The sequence below is a fragment of the Lepidochelys kempii genome, chromosome 6, assembly GCF_965140285.1.
Source record: "Lepidochelys kempii isolate rLepKem1 chromosome 6, rLepKem1.hap1, whole genome shotgun sequence".
Taxonomy (NCBI): Eukaryota; Metazoa; Chordata; order Testudines; family Cheloniidae; genus Lepidochelys; species Lepidochelys kempii.
In genome coordinates this window covers 32,003,279-32,015,878 of record NC_136385.1, presented here as the reverse complement: position 1 = coordinate 32,015,878, position 12,600 = coordinate 32,003,279, and the positions used below count along the sequence as shown (strand labels likewise).

The 12,600-nt window shown below is 40.0% G+C and overlaps 1 protein-coding gene across 24 annotated transcripts in view; it reads right to left on the bottom strand.

The window, feature by feature from the left end:
• SOX6 (SRY-box transcription factor 6) overlaps window positions 1-12,317 on the bottom strand; it is a 445,473-nt gene extending 433,156 nt beyond the window's left edge. For 8 of the 24 annotated variants that reach the window (XM_073347419.2, XM_073347418.2, XM_073347435.2 and 5 more), the window contains exon 1: window positions 11,858-12,315. The gene's annotated coding sequence lies outside the window, so the exon portion shown is untranslated. Of the gene's footprint in view, window positions 1-8,266; window positions 8,384-10,645; window positions 10,960-11,857 lie in introns of those variants that run through there. The other 16 variants (XM_073347410.2, XM_073347406.2, XM_073347415.2 and 13 more) reach the window with 7 other exon arrangements.
• Window positions 12,318-12,600: the final 283 nt, after the last annotated feature.

Below are 12,600 nucleotides of genomic sequence, written 5' to 3'. Positions count from 1 at the left end.
ATACAGAGCTCTTAGCACTGTGACCTGTTGTATTAATTTACAAAGTTTAAATGGGCCCAGCAAGAAACAGAAGAGAACCTTGTTTTGTATTAAGTTGGATCAGACTCAAGATCTCACATAATCAAAAAGAAAACCTTAACTCTATTTTCCATTACAACACACAGAGCTTGGACAAAGTTCTGCTACTTTTCTTTTACTTTGTTTTCGGAGGGACTACTTTTAGAAAACATGTAAAAACACCAACCTAGCAAAGCTGCCCAGAGACTTGAAAGAGATATGCTGGAGGAAGTTTTCAATTTTGTTTCTCTTCCCACTCCTGCTGAGCCAGCCCTGTCTTTTAACCAGTTCTCACTAGCCCCAGTTCTGCTGGCTGCAGGAGAATGCTGCCCACCTTGAATCAACCAGCCTACTCCACTCCCTCACTCATTGCAGTCATCAGAACCCACAAGTTCTGTCCAACATACTTGGCCAGTGCAATTTGTTGAGCACTGATCAGGAAAGTATTCTGGTGTTGAACAGCAGAAGAAACACGGCAGTGATCAGCCCCTGTCTCTCACACTTGAGAAGTGAGGAAAGAAGAGGAATAGGCTAGTGGAAAGTGGCCTGACAAGGGGTAAAGAGGTTTTAAGAAAAAAATGTGGAAGAAGAGTCTTAAATTTGGGACATTCCCTTTTCAAGTAGGCATGCTGGCAAACTTGTATGTTGGGACGCTCTAAAAGTAATCTAAACATAAGCAACATTACTGACACCACAACAAATGCTCTCTTCAACTATTGTGCAGCAGAACCAAGAAAAAGTTATGTGTGATCTTACCCCAGTTAAGTAGAATATTAACTGGCAAGACCTTTCCGCCTCGATCTTCCTTTCCTCTCCTATGGGTTTTTCCATAACCTTACATTTCTCCGAACATAGTCCTCATGGCCTAGCACACCTCCCCTTTTATCAACTTCTATCCCACCAAGCCAAGATGAAAAGGCTGATCATATCTAACTTGTTTTAAATAAAAAGTTTCCAATCACTAACCAAAAGGAGAAATACTACAAGTTACTGTGTCTACCTCTATGTCTGTACTGCACCTCCCGCAATGCAGACCTGATCCTGCTCAGGGCAACAAGGCACCACCATAATTAGGAAGTGCACAAGTAACTCCATAGTTAAAGCTGCATCTACTGTAACTATGTATAGCATCAAACCAGAAAAAAAAGAGACAACAGGGTCTCTCTCTCTCTGATGCTTTTTAGTGGGGGGAAGATTCATTTGGTGTTTTCCTTTTTGCCTCTTTTCCCACCTCCAGTAGGGAAAAAATATTAAGAGTAGGACCTTGATGATATACATTTCATGGTGGACACATTATCCACAGTATGTTTTAACAATCCTGTTCAACGAACGTATGTTTGTCCTCACACAAAAAAAATACAAATTGTAGTTAAGTTTGCAGCTGGGACAGAAAATCCTAGTTTAAAACTGAATGCACATATCAAAACTAGTAAAGTCTACATTTTACAGACAAAAAGGTGATTGTATTTAAAATATCAAATGGTGTCTGGAAACATAAAAGCCTTTTTAGACATTTGCCTTTTGAAATTTTTGGCAAGTCAGGAGGATATTTTAGTATTAAATTTAAGAAAGTACTTAAGTAAATCAGAGTTGAACTATTATAAACCACAACAAAAATACCCTGAACTATACATCACTGCACATAAATGACAACTTTGCTTGTGCGCAACCCATAAACTTGTGCTGAGGACTAAGTGAAATTCACCCTTATTGTGAAGCACTCAGCATAGGGACTATATACAAGGATCTGCAGGCAAGGAGCCTGCACTCCACATATGATGTGGGTGAGGAAGGGAGTATGCACAGCCACAGACTCCAGGATTATTACATGGATTCAGTGGCCCAGAAACCACACATAATGGGTGAGGAAGCAGCAGCATCTCCTACTCCACCTGATCCACTGGAAGAGCAGCTCTTGAGAGAGAACCCAAGAGGCGACTTGAAAGAGATAAATTCCAGTTAGTTAGTCTTTGCAGGGCAAAAGGGTGGGGAATGAATTTCATCCAAAGAGCAAAAGATAGCATCACACATAAGGGCCTGACCCTGACCCATTGAAATCAATGTAAGTTTTGCCATTGACTTCAGTGACAGCAGGTCCTTTTGAAGTCCCCTTGAAGTCTTTCCATTGACTCCAGTGGGAGCTAGATCAGCTCCTGTGGGCCATATCTTCAGCTGATGTAAAATGGCATAGTTCCACTGAAGTCCATAGAGCAGCGGGTCGGGACTCCCCTCAGGGGATCACGAGGTTATTACGTGGAGGATTGTGAACTGTCAGCCTCCACACCCCCAAACTCTGCTTCACCTCCAGCATTTATGATAGATCTAAATAGATATAAAAAAGTGCTTTTAATTTATAAGGGGGGGGGTCACACTCAGAGACTTGCTGTGTGAAAGGGGTCACCAATACAAACGTTTGAGAACCACTGCAACAGAGTTATGCTGGTTTACACCAGCTGAGGATCTGTCCCTATCTCTCTAAATATTTTCTTCCAAAACTAGCTCAAGAACTAAAAAACTGAATAAATATAATCTTTTTAACTGTTCATCTTAACAATAAAATAATAAATCACTTACAACATATATGTAGCACCTTTCCTTGAGAAGGCTCCCAAAATGCTTTACAGATTATATAGCTCTAGTGATACCATCACCAACTGCTACACTGCAGCACTAGTTGGATAAAAACACAATAAATTTTCTGCACCAGTGACACTACACAACTGTATTTTTGAGAGGAAGTGAGGATTAACTCAGCCAGTTGATGAAACTGCAGGGGGAAATTTAGATGGGTAACTATATCCTATCTAAATTGGAATTCGGCCATGACACTGAGATTAATAACCCTACTCTTGCAAAACAATGTCATGGGCTCTTTGCTAACCACAAATGGTCAGGACCTCAGCTTAATAGCTCATCCACAATAATACTGATGTCAAATGCATACACAATATGCTGTAAAATCCTGGTCATGTGGTCCATTATATTCAAGTGTCATACTCCTAAAACAAACACAGTCTAAAAGTGGAAAAGAAATGGCCAAAGTGAGACATATAATAAGTTTAACAGAACAGAACACTTTCACAAGATACAAAAATATGTTTATATTTGAAGTTTCCTGATGACTTCTAATTAATAATTTTGGTTACTAAGTGGATATAACAGATAATAGGAATCCCTAGCATAGATGGCTAGGGGTGATGAGGACACTTGAGGTGCATTGTGAGATTAAAGTATTCATAGGCCTTGTCTACATGCCATAGCTACTATAGAATAAACTACTCCAGAATAGCCATTCTAGAATAGTTCTCCTTGCAGATTCTCTGTTCTGGAATAAAAGTAATTTTTAATCTGGTATAATTATTCTGCTTTGTGAACAAACTAATTATCCAGAATAAAGTCACCACATGTGGACCTATTCTGGAATAGCTACTACAGAATAGTTTATCCCCCAGTATCTATGCTGATCAATTTCTCTACGTAGACAGGGCCTTAGAAATAATTTCCTCATTCCCTTAGTATCATGTAAGAATTAGTCAGAATTTTTAATGCGTATTGTATTATTAAAAATACTCTGTTCCAATGCATACAGTGAATTTATTCTAAAATGCAGCATGTAATAAACCATGCTGTCTTCAATTAATCTAAGAAGATATTTCCATTAAAATTTGAGTGATATACAGAAGGGGTCTTAGAAAAATAGAAAAAAAATCTGAATATAAACAAGCCATCATTCTGGTAAGAGGAAATACAAACAAGCAGAATAAAAATAGTTGATGCACAAAAGCCATAATGAAGGGGTTGCTCAAAAAATATCTTCTACTTTGAATGGTTTGGATGAAATACAAATTATCCACAGAAAAGTGTGGACTGGCATAAATGTTTGTACAAAATTATAAGTATATTTCTAGAAGTATGCAAGTGGCAACCGCCTTCATGCTGCACAAGGTCCCAACAACGCTCTGCTTAAGTGCTACTGCACAGAGTCCAAACCACTGCATTTTAATTACTATGCAGCCTCAGATATATTGCCTTTGATATGGAAATGTTCTTGTTCTCTCATCTTCACATACGGTCTCATGCACAGAAATCTTTATCTGATTCATAAAAAATAAACTAGAATCCAATCTCAACACCTGACCTCAGTGCTTAGAAGTTTTTTAGTAAGCATGGTGTCACTATAAAAAGAATGGCTAATATTGGCGTAAAGTTAGATATTTTGAGCAATGATATGGAGGATTTGCAGTTAAGAATCAAATCAATACTGCAACTCTGAGGTTTTAGGGTTTCATATTGCCTAATATCAGTCTACCATAGTAGACTGGAGAAATAATGGGAGTGCACGCCTCTATATGTTGTTGAAGAAGTGAATAGCAAACATTTAACTAGGGTCTTGTCTACCAATCTATAGAAGAGATGCATCAGTTGCGATCATTTAGATCCTCAGCCACCACACTGAGCACGTTCTTAAACTAGCAATCCTACAGAATAAAAAAACCACCTTCCCCACTGTTCGTTTGTTTTTTAAATGTGTAGATAACATAAAATTCTCCATGCATATTTTAAACACACATTTCCTAACTGCACTACAAGAGTTTGCTTTCCCATATCACTTAAAGCAGGTAAAATAAATGTTCTACATTCTCACTGAAGAATGGATAATTTAGTCTTACTCCACACAAAGGTTCTTATGAAAACTTTAAAGTTTAAATATCTAATGTATACAGACTATAAAAAAGCATTTTATCAGCAAACTTATTTTTGGGATTCCCAGCATAAAAAGTATTTAAAACACATGCCAATATGTTTCCACATATTAAAATAATATGCAGACTACAAGAGGGTTAGAAATGTAATACATGCGGTCTTCGACAAATTCTACCAGTCCTTCACTATTCAGATTTGTCTAAATAATTCTGCTAACTCTATAGAAACTACATTCTGTTTTTATAAAGAATATGATCTTTGTAACCTCACTATAGTAGATAATGACCCATCTGTAAATCATTTTGTTGCATGTTATCTGCTTTTTATCATTTCTAGTACCTGTCTGTGCCTGATATGATACTCTTAAACACATTAACTTGATGGAATGTTTCGCTTGACTTCAAAAACATCAATTGATATATATGTATTCTGTGTTATAAATGAATGACTCTGATTAACCAACTTCAGTAATGTACCCCATTTTATATTACCCAATCAAATTTGCAAACCTCAAGAGAAATGTGATAAAAATACTTCTACTGTCTAATCATTTCCAAACATCATTTTCAAGCTTGGCAGGAGGGAGGGCAGGAGTGTTGTTTGTTTTTTTAATTTTCTTTAGAGAGACTAAACAAAAAACATAAAACCAATATGAAGTTTTTAAAATATACAAGAGGAGGGAAGAAACCTGCATTTAATGATTCTTGTTCCTTTAAGAGAAAATCCATTTTTCAAGTTCCTGTTGTGCTAATTGAAAGAGAATTATTTAAAACTTCTCTGAATACTTGAATATACCATGGTTATGTGTAGCAGTTTCATCAGTGCCAAATAACTGAAGACTTTCTAAAAGATAGTAAACTAAAAACTGGCAGGAAATCTCTCATTGTGATGTCACAAATATTTGCTGTTGCTATAGAATAATGTATTAAAAGAATAATGTATTGGTAGCATGGACATGCTTTGAAAACATGTCATTATCCAGTTTTATCATGGTAAAAATCAGTTGTTTTCTAGTCAACACAACTGCACGATCATCCTCCTCTGCATATGGTTACATATATACACACAAACATACACATACAAACTTCACACTTGTGTCAGATAGAGCCTTATTAATCACAGCTTTTTACAGCCTTGGACTTTAAGTGTGATGTCATGAGCAATAATGATACATTATTAAATAGTTACAGATTTTTGTTATAAAGTAACCTAATATGTGTTAATATAGTAAAAGGAATTTCATGTGTTATATTGCAGAAACATGTCCCCAGCCATACCACATATGATATTCTACATGGAAAAAAAAAACAGAAAAACGTATGTAAGCTCAAACAAATAAAAATACAGTAAGAAAGACAATATATCAACTTACTAAACGATTAAAAAACTTTACATTAGTGTCTGAGTTTTTTGTTGCCACTTCAGTAACAAGATACACCCAAACTACTGTACGTATTATTAGATTGTATTTTAATGTTGGGTCTCTGGCATAATTTACAAGCTACTCAAAGCTCTGTTTTTATGATTTATATTATTGCCAGAAACCTTAAAAAATACATCCTTGTACGATTACAGAGACGGCCATAGTTTATATACGCACACAAAAATAAACCACTTTTTTATTTACATAACATTTAAAGTATAAGTTGTTAAAGGTATCCTTTGCCAAGTACACCCAGTAATCTTTTAAGATACACTACTGAGAGAGAAATATACATCACCCACAATACATACTAGAGAGAAAACTATATTGCTCCTTCTCTTCCATAATTCTTTGTTTTATGAAAAAAATTAAAATGTCAGTAACCTTTTACATTTGATCCACATACTTTTTTAGAGGAGAATCAAACCAACTGTAAAAGATTAATGGATATTCTTCCTGAAAAAGTGATATCTCCCAAGGTGATTAAGGTGTTTAATAGATATAAGGTCATGACTGAAGAAACTTTCTGTGCCCACTGAGAAGAAAATATTTGGTTTTGCTATCATGGTGCAAAGTCCTGTTCTTCATCACTCTGAAGGCCTTTAAAGAGTTGCAGACATTTCAACTCATAACAGGAGGGAGGACCTCCTGGAAAACACCTCCAGTGATTTTTTTTATTATTATTATTAAATAGAAAAAGTTTGGCCTGAATTGAGCAACTATTGGCCACACATTAAAAACGTCCCCCCCTCCCACGCACACAACTACTAATGAAGGGGGGAGTGGAGCAGTATTTATTGACAAAAAACAAACTGACAACAGAGGCAACTAACTTTTGGCACTGGCTAATTGTTTGTACAAGTCAGATACTGTACGACTGGCCTGGCCTGGGGAACTGGTATGCTCTGCTCTTCTCCTCTCCCTTTACTTTCATAAAGGTGTGTGTATTTTTAAATGATTCTTTGGTGTAATAAGGAAGCAGAGAGAGTTACAAAAATACAACACAACACACACATGTACATGCGCATATATGGCGATATCTATCCTACTCTCACTCCCTACGCATTACCCTGGTTTTGCACCCTGCAAGCCAACAGAAAAGAAACCAGACAAGCTCTCGAGTAGTCTCCAGCAAAGTCTCACAAACAGTTCTGAAATTCCCAGTGCGGCTGCTGCAAGGATGAGAAGCGGTAAGAGGAAGGAGGAGCGAATGTGGTTCGCCAAAGGGCCCCTCGTGTTCATTCCCGAATGAGTTAAAGCTTTAGGTTCAGAGAGGTTGGGGCGCAACAGAAAGCGTGACAAGCAGGGAAAGAGCCAGGCGCTGTAAACCCAGGCACAAACGCACGAGGCACGCCAGCAGCAAGTGCCCAGCGCGAGGTGTCCCGGGGCTTGCAGCCTTCGTGAGCTCAGACCTAGCGTGTGTCCCCTTCTCCTGCGGCGGGGCTGCTGCTTGGCTGGCTCAGGCCGCCGCTTCCCTCAGCTGCCTGTTGCTGCTGCTGCAGCAGCCGCTGCCCCAGCCCTCTCTCGCGCTGGCTCCCGGCCTTTCGCGGGGAAATTTGGGGCTGTTGAGGAAACCACCAAATCCCTTGGGTTGAATCGCTGCGTGAGATTCACAGAGGCTTCCGCAACACCCGGAGCTGCAATCCGGGGGCATTGGTTGCCATCCCCAATCGCCTGGGTGGCTCCCCAACGTGATTGCCGGGATATGGACTGGGGGTGGGGGAGGGGGAGGGCTGAACTTCTCCAAACCAACCAGTGTCTTGCCTCCTGCAGAACCTGCTGGCCTCCGCTGGCCGGGGAGTCACTGGCTGCAGCCTCAGTGGGTGGCCCAGCAATTGGCAGGTCACTGCTTGGGTAGGGTCCGGGGGATGCACATTCACAACCCGCCTTTCGCTCTCCGCCTAAGAGTACAACCTCGGCCCTGCAAAGCAGAAAGAGCATCCCTCCCAGCATCTTTGTGGCCTCTGTACATACCCTGCCAGGAGGGATGCGTGCACTGGAGTTAAGGCAGGCAGCTGCCTAACAATGCCAGGGAAAGTTACTACTTCTGCATGTAAGGACCTTAAAATTTGGGGAAAGTACCTGCCAAGGTTTGTCCAAGCATCTGTGGTCAGACCTGAAATCAGCAGCACTTCTCTCACTCTCTAAACCCAGGACAAGTTGCACTGACAGCTCCTTATTTTAATACGTGTTCTCCCTCTGCAAAAAAAAACAACAAAAAACCAATTTCTAGGGAAATAACCTTCTAAACTGCACTGACTGGATTAACATCCCATTCTGAGTGATTTGCAAGGGTGGGGGAGTAGTTTGTGCCACCTACCCCCCTCCGCCTCCCTCAAGTGCACTTTAAAAAAAAATTTAAAAAAACGTGCAGACTCTGGCCAAACTACGTTTGATGTATTGATTCCAAGTACAGTGCATGGTTTGGTTTCCGTACATTCTTTGGCTTTTAATAGCTAGCTGAGGAAAAGAGAAAGCATTATTGTTTTCTTTCTTTCCTTCTCTCATTGCCTATTCTAAATTTGACTCCGAAGTTTAAGCAGTTGAATTGGCTAATTCTGAATACAGGCTATTGAGAGACCAGACACAGCAGTATATCCCTGTATAGCAATGGATACAATGTGCTGAATTGGCAGTCTAATTATAAATGTGGCATTTGGACCTCCTTTCAGACCCAGTGCCACCTTACCTTATGAGGGAACTTCAACTACAGCAACTGTTCAAAACAAAATGCCATTACAGGATCAACTTCACCCAACAGTGGGACTAGCCAGGGGATTGTTTTACAAACAGCCTTTCTCACTTAACACAAGAATGTATTATAAGAAACAAAGTTATGGATAGTACAGAGTTTAAAGAAAATGCTAAGTAGTTCCTGCCAGGTGTTATGCTACTTCAAACTGCAGCATAATCCAAGTGACCTAATTATTTTCTTTTCAATGTACTCACTATAAATAGATTATTTTTATTTTACTAGAATGAAATGCTAGGTATGGTCACTATTTATAATGTGCATACAGTGTATATATAACATTGTGAATATTGAACACAAGAAATCTCATGCCGGGAGGAACCTGCAATAAAGTCATGGAAAATAGCTCATGATATGCAGTGGGCTTGTGGAAAAGTAAAAAAGGCGGCTGTCTTTTCTATTCAGTATTTGTATATAATGGCAGACTATATTCATACATCTCATCCATTTCATTATTTACTTTATGGCATAATGGCTTAATTAAGTGAGTGGGCACAAGCACGTCAATAAAACAAGTCAAGTCAAGTTAAAGTCTCAAAACAGGCTTCAGAATTGCCCCCTTACAGGAATATGGAAAAGGGAAATTCGTTTATTTCTGTTGAAACCCTGCGTTGAGGACTGGGTTCTTCTCTCGCGTCCTTTTGATCAGTTTTAAAGAGATGGAAATATTAAAAATGTCAACATAAATGTAAAATAAAAATTTTAAAAGTTGCCGACCATGTGCTGTAGGCTATTTAAATGAACCCAGACATATACCTTATCTGCATACAACAGGCGAAAACCATGCTTCTTTATCTCTGAAAGTTTCACTGTCTGTGTTTTTGGGAAACACCCCTAGGACAGAGCTAATCTCCCCCGCCCCCCTCCGCGATGACTTTCTCCTGTAAAATACCCGACACACTCAGACACAACACTAATTGTCTTTTCACGTTGCCACTTTCACTCTTTCCCGTCCTTAAAAAAACCCTGTGAAACGGTCCTGTCGAAAGCAAAGGCAGCAATCAAATCGATATGATCAGTGTCTCTGGTTCACCTCAAGGCCCTGCTCTCCTAAAGCACGCAGCCCTAGCGGGTTAACTGTTCAATGCTATTAAGTAGGAAACGGAGCTGGCAAGATCTCGTCAGAAGAGTAGTTCACTGACAGCTAAATTATTAATGTACATGTGTATGTATCTGATCATATAACGTGTGTGATCACACACAAACATAGACAATGTCACACACTGATGCACACGTACAGGCATATACACAAGAATAATAACCAGCATGCCCAGTACCTCCTACTTTAAAGACTAGAACTCAAGAAGTAGAAGAATTATTAGTTCTTACTGATCATTCTTTTCAGAATCATGAATGGAACAATTGCCAAAAACGCAAGAAGAAAAAAAAACACTCACGAGATGAGTATACACAGATACAGTGTGTGTGCCTATTACATACATTTGTAGCCAACTCAGGGTTTTCATAAACCTAAGATCATTATTTAAGATAAAACATCAAACCTGATTACATAAAGAGGCTTCTTCTCCATAATCAAACACACCAACAGCTCCGAAAGAGTGAAAACTCGAGAAAGCACAAGCTCTCCACAAACACACCGTGCCTCACTCAGATTCTTACAGCATTGTCTATAAACTGCTACTATATGTAGTTGCATTGCGATTAATTAAAAAATATATATATAAGGGAAATACTTCCTGAAAACTTACGTTGCATTTAGCTTAGGCGCTATTCTTTTTTTCAGCTCGCAAAGGAAGCCGTTTTGTCCAGGTTAGGTATTGTCTACTTATGGATCAGCCCCTGGCTAAGGGTTTATTTTAATTTATGGCTTATGCATTCTTTTAAGGTCGATTTGCATGACCTCCGGCGAGAGCTAAGGCAGCAAGAAATCCCAAATTGAATGTTGTGGGCAAGCCCACAATGCAGCACAGCTCTCCCTTTCTCATGGTGTAAACAGAGCTCTCTGATGATGGTCTTTTTTTCCCCCTCCTTGTGTATCACAAATTAGGGTGTGATATCAATTTTAAAGTTTTCAGTATAACTTTATCCAAGCCTTCTGCCTGGAGAGATAAGACGCCACCACAGAAACTGCAAATCCTCGGGATAGTGCCCCTCTGTGGCCAAACGCAATATTACCACCCACTGGTCCAATATCTTTGTATAATATGCTCCACGAATAGCACATTTGTGGCAAACTTCAATGCAATTACCCACCTCAAACTTAACGGAGAATTTAAAATCGCTATAAAAAGTCCTTGCATCCTCTTCCATTCTGTTTCTTTGGGTCTATCCACGGAGGACAAACCCACGCGAACACTACGGAGTAATGACAGCAGCTTTCTGCTCTGAAAGATTTATTCAGGGTTTCTTTCTCTCTCTCTCTCTTGTGTTACTGTACGTAAGAAACTATCTCCCCTAGCACCATGTGTTCTCTGCCGTGGGTGATCTTAAAATACAACGCTGATCTGTCACTACATTTTAAAATAGATTCAACTCGGGGAGGATGAGAAAGTGTTGTGATTTCAAGGAAGTGGAGTCCTTAAGGTCCCTAAAAGATTTCACAGCCTTGGAAACCTCACACACGGAGGAGACTGTAAGTAGTTTTCCAAAATAAAATAAAATAAAATAAACCCTCGTGGTATAAAAGTAAATAATCGCGTGGGGAGGGGGGTTAGTTCAGAATGTTAAAGGCTAAACAACACATCTACCTCCGGACGCTGCTGTTTTAGACAACTGCAACTAACAACCCATTAAAGACAGCGCAGGGGAACCCTGATTCTCTCCTGCAAAGCGACATAAATCCAGCGAAACCCCATTAAAACACTGCCGCCGCCGCCGCCGCCACCACCTAGCAATGCTGCACTACACACCATAGTAAACAACAGGTATACAACACAATAGGGCTTTTTTTTCCTGGTTACCTCCTCGGAATCCGGTGTGGAACAAAGCATTGGGAGAGTCACTCGCCCCCCCTTTTTTTTTACGCGCTTCAGTAATTTTCATTAAAAAAAGGGCAAGGGGATGTAGAAAGGAGAGAAATAAACGGGGAGTAATTCAGCAAATAAAATAAAAATAAATGCACTAAAGTCTGCTGGTGTTTCTCCGGGCCATGGCTGTGCAGGATCCGGATCGTTAGAAGTTTGCTGATGGGTTGCCTGGAGATTTGGTTACAATCAGGTTCATTATTATTATTTTTTCCCTCCTGAAACAAGTGAAGGCGATGGTTACTGCTGTCAATCTTGGCAATCAATGTGAGCGGCCATGTCGTAAGTATTCAAAGCATTTCCCGTCGTGCAACATCAGAAAGTGAGTGGCCAGGGCATTGATCTGAGGAAGGCAAGAGGAGGCAGGGCTCCCCCTCCCAGACAGCAGAGGCAAGATGAGACAACACAGTGAGAGGGAGCGAGTGAGCGAGTGCGAGAAACGCAACAACCGAAGAGAAAGTGAGCACAAAACAGAAAGTGAAATCACCCCAGGCTGCCAGCCGCAGCCCCGAGAAGCTATCACCACTCACATTGCTATTAGACAAATGAAACCTTAAACCTCTCTAGCCTAATGACCACTGATTGCTCTGAGTGGTGAGAAAAGGTAACAAAGTTACGGGGGGGCCGGAAAAGCAGGAGGGGGATGTGGGGAGTCCTGGGAGAATTGAGTAAGAAGAGAA